The sequence below is a fragment of the Palaemon carinicauda genome, chromosome 1, assembly GCF_036898095.1.
Source record: "Palaemon carinicauda isolate YSFRI2023 chromosome 1, ASM3689809v2, whole genome shotgun sequence".
Taxonomy (NCBI): Eukaryota; Metazoa; Arthropoda; class Malacostraca; order Decapoda; family Palaemonidae; genus Palaemon; species Palaemon carinicauda.
In genome coordinates, this window is record NC_090725.1 from 198,142,617 (window position 1) to 198,149,987 (window position 7,371).

The 7,371-nt window shown below is 36.2% G+C and overlaps 1 long non-coding RNA gene across 1 annotated transcript; it reads right to left on the reverse strand.

Moving 5' to 3' along the window:
- Nucleotides 1-5,264: 5,264 nt before the first annotated feature.
- On the reverse strand, nt 5,265-7,039 carry LOC137643920 (uncharacterized). Its single transcript, XR_011045093.1, has 3 exons — nt 6,733-7,039; nt 6,333-6,390; nt 5,265-5,999 (listed from the first exon to the last, which is right to left on the reverse strand). It is a non-coding gene; the product is annotated as an uncharacterized lncRNA (long non-coding RNA).
- Nucleotides 7,040-7,371: the final 332 nt, after the last annotated feature.

Here is a 7,371-nt window from a genome sequence, read left to right on the forward strand (position 1 = left end):
AAGTTGTTTATAGGTCATGCAGAGGAGGCTACTTCCTTTGCAATGATCCACTCTTCCCTGTCTGACCATGGTTGTTGAATATTTTAACAAAGCTTAAGATATAATTAGAACATGGCCCAAATTATGAGGAATGTATTTTAACATACCTTAGTAAATTTTGTAAGGTACGAATTTTAATAGGTAACCCTTTACATTGATTTTTTCTTTTTTATTTAACCCCATATTTGAAATTTTAAGCATCATCCTTTATTGCAATTTATATTCAGAGAGATAATTCTAATTGAGTTCTTCTCCAATTGTACTGATATCTAGTCATTAGACAAAATCTATCAAAATTTTTGAAACATTTATATTCATATTTTTAGGATTTCATGTTTTGAATAATCATACAAACATATACCAAAGGCACTTCCCCCAATTTTGGGGGGTAGCCGACATCAACAAATGAAACAAAACAAAAAAGGGGACCTCTACTCTCTACGTTCCTCCAGCCTAACCAGGGACTCACCCGAGTTCAGCTGGTACTGCTAGGGTGCCACAGCCCAACCTCCCACATTATCCACCACAGATGAAGCTTCATAATGCTGAATCCCCTACTGCTGCTACCTCCGCGGTCATCTAAGGCACCGGAGGAAGCAGCAGGGCCTACCGGAACTGCTTCACAATCGCTCTCCATTCATTCCTATTTCTAGCACGCTCTCTTGCCTCTCTCACATCTATCCTCCTATCACCCAGAGCTTTCTTTACACCATCCATCCACCTAAACCTTGGCCTTCCTCTTGTACTTCTCCCATCAACTCTTGTATTCATCACCTTCTTTAGCAGACAGCCATTTTCCATTCTCTCAATATGGCCAAACCACCTCAACACATTCATATCCACTCTAGCCGCTAACTCATTTCTTACACCCGTTCTCTCCCTCACAACTTCTTTCCTAACCCTATCTACTCGAGATACACCAGCCATACTCCTTAGACACTTCATCTCAAACACATTCAATTTCTGTCTCTCCATCAATTTCATTCCCCACAACTTGTAATTCAAGAGGTATTAGTTTGTTGAGTGTAGTTGGAAAAGTGTATGGTAGAGTAATGATTAATAGGATTAAAGATAAAACAGAGAATGCAATCTTGGAAGTACAGGGTGGTTTTAGAAGAGGTAGGGGTTGTATGAATCAGATTTTTACAGTTAGGCAAATATGTGAGAAATATTTAGCAAAAGGAAAGGAGGTGTATGTTGCGTTTATGGATCTGGAGAAAGCATATGATAGAGTTGATAGGGAAGCAATGTGGAATGTGATGAGGTTATATGGAGTTGGTGGAAGGTTGTTGCAAGCAGTGAAAAGTTTCTACAAAGGTAGTAAAGCATGTGTTAGAATAGGAAATGAAGTGAGTGATTGGTTTCCGGTGAGAAGGGAGCTGAGACAGGGATGTGTGATGTCGCCGTGGTTGTTTAACTTGTATGTTGATGGAGTTCTGAGAGAGGTGAATGCTGGAGTGCTTGGACGAGGATTAAAACTGGTAGGCGAGAATGACCATGAATGGGAGGTAAATCAGTTGTTGTTTGCGGATGATACTGTACTGGTAGCAGACACAGAAGAGAAGCTTGACCGACTAATAACAGAATTTGGAAGGGTGTGTGAGAGAAGGAAGTTGAGAGTTAATGTGGGTAAGAGTAAGGTTATGAGATGTACGAGAAGGGAAGGTGGTGCAAGGTTGAATGTCATGTTGAATGGAGAGTTACTTGAGGAGGTGGATCAGTTTAAGTACCTGGGGTCTGTTGTTGCAGCAAATGGTGGAGTGGAAGCAGATATACGTCAGAGAGTGAATGAAGGTTGCAAAGTGTTGGGGGCAGTTAAGGGAGTAGTAAAAAATAGAGGGTTGGGCATGAATGTAAAGAGAGTTCTGTATGAGAAAGTGATTGTACCAACTGTGATGTATGGATCGGAGTTTTGAATAATATTTTCAAATATTTGATTAGGTAGTTGGGAACATCTTAATGTCTTTGAAATGCATCGTTCTAGTCTAGACATTATTCTCTAGGACAGTCGTTCAATTTGCAGATTACGCACGCAGTATATCTATCTACACAGGCACTTTCTCCAGTTTTGGTGGGTAGACGACACAAAGAAAAAGAACAAAAGAAGACTTTTCTTCTCTTAGCTCCACTCAGCCTAGAAATGGATTCAACTGAGTTTGGTTGGTACTGCTAGGGAGCCACAGCATACCCCACCTCATTATCCACTACAGTGAAGCTTCATATGCCAAATTCCCTACTGCTGCTACTCAGTGGTCACCAAGGAGACTGGAGAAAGCAGCAGGGTCTATTGGAACTGTGTCACAATTACTCGCCATTCATTCCTATTTCTAGCACGCTCTTTTGCTTCTCACATCTATCCCCATATCACTTGGAGCTTTCTTCACTCCATCCATCCACTCAAACTTTAGCATTCCTCTTTTACTTCTCCCATCAACTCTTGCATTCATCACCATTTCCAGCAGATTGCTCTTTTCCATTCTTTCTACATAACCAAACAACCTCAACACATTTATATCCACTCTAGCTACTAATTTCTTTCTTACACTCATTCTCATCCTCACTATTCCCTTTCTAACCCTATCTACTCAAGATACACCAGCCACTCATCTATATATCACAGTCGGTGCATTCACTTTCTTATACAGAACTTTTTTGCCATTCATTCCTAATCCTCTATTCTTACCACTCCTTTCACTACCCCTAACACTTTATATCCTTCATTGACTCTCTGATGTACATCTACTTTCTCTTCACTATATGCAGAAACAACAGACCCTGAATACTTAAACTGATCTACTTCCTCAAGTAACTCTCCATTCAACATGACATCGCGCCACCCTACTTTTCGTGCATCTCATAACCTTTCTCTTACACGTATTAACTCTCAATTTCCTTCTCTCATACACCCTCCCAAACTCTGTCACTAATCGACCCAGCTTTTCCTCCGAGTCTGCAATCAATACAGTATCATCCGCAAACAAATGCTGATTCACCTTCCACTCTTGATCACTTTCATCTATTAGTTTCAATCCTCGATCTAGCGCTCGAGCATTCACCTTTCTCACAGCTCCATTATCAAACAAACTGAGCAACCGTGGCGACATCACACATCCCTGTCTCAGTCCTACTCTCACTGGAAACCACTCACTATTTTCATTTCCTATCCTAATACACTCTTGACTGCCCATGTATAAACTCTTCACTGCTTGCAACAACCTTTCACTAATTCGATATAACTTCATCACATTCCACATTGCTCTCCTATCAACTCTATCATAAGCTTTCTCCAGATCCATAAATGCATCATATACCTCCTTACCTTTTGCTAAATATGTTTTGCATATCGGCCTAACTGTAGAAAATCTGATTCATACATCCCCTACCTCTTCTAAAACCACCCTGCACTTCTATGATTGCATCCTCTGTTTTATCCGTAAACCTGTTAATTAGCACTCTCCCATACACTTTTCCAACCACATTGAACAAACTAATACCCCTTGAATTACAATAATCATGCACATCTCCCTTACCTTTGTATAGCAGAACGTTATACGCACACACCCAGTCCACTGGTACCAATGACAAAATAAAACATATATTAAATAATCTCACCAACCATTTGCGTACAGTTACGACCCCTTCCTTCAACATCTCAGCCCTCATGCCACCCATACCAGGTGCTTTTCCTACTCTTGTTTTATCTAGTGATCTTGTCACTTCCTTTTCCTTGCCTCCTCTCCTTTCAACAACCTTCCACTTTCATCTTTTACTATCTCTTCACTTCTTGATCCACCCCTCTTTCTTATTTTCACTTCTTTCCAAAACTTCTTATTTTCTTAATAAGAATGATCCAATCCCTGACCCCACCTACTAACTTCCACTCCTCTAAAACCTAGATCACTAGTCCCTCTTCCTTTCACCCTGCCATATGCTACTTTCTTGATATTCACTTATTACCTCTGGTTTTTCTAACTCTTCCCTTCACTAGCTCACTTTTACAATCCCCCACTATATTTCCCACTTTTTTTGCTACAACTAACTTTCCTACAACCAAAAAGTGATCATACATACCATTAGCCATACCCCTGAACACGTGCTTATCATTTAATCTTCCAAACATCCTTCTTGTTATCGACACAGTCTATTAATGCCCATTTCACCACTCTTCCATTTGCCACTCTTACCCATGTATACTTGTTACTATCTCTCTTCTTAAAAGAACTATTTATCACCAGCTCTTGTTCAGCACACATATTTACCAGTCTCTCACAACTCTCACTTTCACCTGGTATGCCATACTTCCCAATGGCACCTTTTACCTCCCCCGGTATTTAAGTCACCAATCACAACTATATAATTCCTTCTACACAGTCCTTATACACACTTAGTTGATTCATTCCTGAATTCATTCCCCTCTTCTTCACTTTGCTCACAACCTGGCCTACGCACACTAACAAAAGCCCAACATTCCCTCCCCAACCTAACCTTTACCCAAATTAACCTAGATGATACCTCCTTCCATTCCACTACTTTATCTGTCATTCATTCAATCAGCAATAAGGCCAAACCCTCTCTTCCTCTTCCGCTTTCAATCCCGGACACTCTACCTGTCACTTCAATAATCATCATTGCTTTATATGATTTGTCAAAATACCGGTCATTTTAATTTACATCTTTCAGACTATAATTTTAACCACGTGTCACTAAGTAAGCAGTTAATTCTATAAATCTTGCCTTTTCAACCATAAGCTTAATACTACATGGTATTCCTGAAATTTTATTCTGATTTTAAATAAATAGTGGAATAGTCTTCCTAATTCGACAATGGCTTTAGTGAAACTCCAGAAGTTTTAACTTTGATTAGTTTTTTCTTATAGGGTTTACATAATTATCGCTATAACGTTTATATGTTAATCTACCTCCTAGCATTAGGTATAAAACTAGGGATACATTGTCACTTATGATGATAATGATAATAATAACAACAACAACAACAACAACAACAACAACAATAATAATAATAATAATAATAATAATAATAATAATAATAATAATAATAATAATAATAATTTCAACAACATTAACAGTAATGATACCTCAAATTCATTTCATTAATGCAATCACATGTTAGTAAGATATTAATCAAATATTTATAATAATAATATGAGTTATGATTACATCTAATATTAACAATGTTGCTATTGATGATAATAATAACAATAATATTATTGATAACATTTAAAATAAATATACTACTAATAACATTAATAATATCAATGATGGTAATATCAATGATATTGATAATATTAATGTTGACAGAACTAACAGGAATAAAATTATTGGTTATATTAACATTAAATCTTAACGGAAGTAGTGATTGGTAAAGATAACGGTAGGTTTAGACATGGAAGATTGTTAACGTAGGAAAATATTTAATATGAAACAATGTTTGGGAAGAAGGAACTAATGCTTTTAAAACTATAACAAGCACACGGAAGAGTTCCCCAAGAAAAAGTAGTATGGCAGTAAGATATCAATTTTGATAGTGAATTGACAACACAAAACTTAACAAATGATCACTTTAACATGATGAGAGATTTAACCCTGGACAGGTAAACGTCTAAATCGATAACGTAACAGGTAAATGTGTAGCGTATACGCTACAGCTTGTTTCAACTTCACTTGGTAGTTCTGGTAATGCATTTTTTTATTAATTTTTTATACATATAATTCTAGCTATCTACAACTAGGATATACTCAATAAAAATATGGAAGTAACTTAAAGATTTCTCATTAACTGAGACTCAAAAACTTTTGTTGATTTTCAGAGACTACCACTCTCGGGGCCTTGGGAGCCTTTGTCCTTGCTACTTGATAAAAACAGCCTAATGGTAGTTTCTGGGAGTCCTTGAGGCATATTCAGTTGAAAAATGAACCTCCTAGGCTGAAAACAGAAAAATCTGGTATGAAAAGAAAAAGGGGGAAATGTTTAGAAATAAAAAAAGTTACATGAGACAAAAATATTTTTTTTCTAATATAAATTATAAATTAAGACTGCTAAAAATTGTATACATAAAATTTGAATAATACATAGATAAAATAATATATTGAAAATCCTGAGATAAAAGTAGTTAACTATTTTTTGAAAACTTTCAAAACAATAACTAGCGGCTATAATGAATTTTCCTCTTTCATATTTACACTATTCCAGTCTATGTGACCTATAATATCCGAAAATTATTGCTAAAATTGTAGAAAATATTAAGATAAAACAGGAAATAATGAATACTAACCATTCTTGGCTACATTTGGTGCATTTTTAGTTGAAAGATGAACCTCCTAGGCTAAAAACTAAAAAATCTGGAAAGAAAAGAAAAAGAAGGAAATTTTTAGTAACGAAAAAAAAGTTACATGACAAAAATATTTTTTTCAATATAAATTATAAAGTGAGACTTCTGAAAATTGTATACATGAAATTTGAATAATAGATAAATAAGATGGTATATGAAAACCCAGAAATTAAAAAAAGTTGACTTTTTTTTTTCAAATTTTCAAAATAAATAACTAGCGCCGATAATGAATTTTCCTCTTTCATATTTACACTACTCCAGTCTGTGTGACCTATAATATCCTCAATATATTGCTAAAATTATAGAAAAGTTTAAAATAAAACAGAAAATAATGAATACTAACCATTCTGAGCTACATTCAGTGCAGTGTCTTAATATGACGATGGCAAGAAGACTTTTTACAGTTGACACACAACAGCTTCGTCCTAGCTGTTGACGAACGAGGACAAATATGCTATCTTTGTTGCTTTTCTGTCTTCATTGCATCTTCCTAGGTCATCAGTGCTGAACAATATCATCAAGATCTCCTCTTCTGAAAGATTTCTGCGTACCATGATCGAAACTGAAAAAAAAGAGAAAAAAACACATTACTAATATTGGCTAAATTAAACAATAGATGGTAATCCTACATCCAATATACCATTAGCATCATATTCTCAGATCATCTATCAACGTTCACTTTAAGTATCAAAGCACTATTCACAGAAATAAATATATTGTAATCAACATTGTAAAACTTGTCAAAATCAATCACAGTCACTTACCAGGTAAATGTATAGCGTATACGCTACCAGGAAAAACAAAAATAGTGATTTCCAAAAAATGGTGAGAGAGAGGACAATGGCAGTTGTTCCTTCGGCCATCTCTGGTCTAACTAACCGGTGCTGGGTAAATTCCCGCTCAGAAGCCGAACCGAAGCGGAGCAGAAGTGAAAAAGTGGTTTTGCACATATAGGCGGTAGCGTATACGCTACACGTTTACC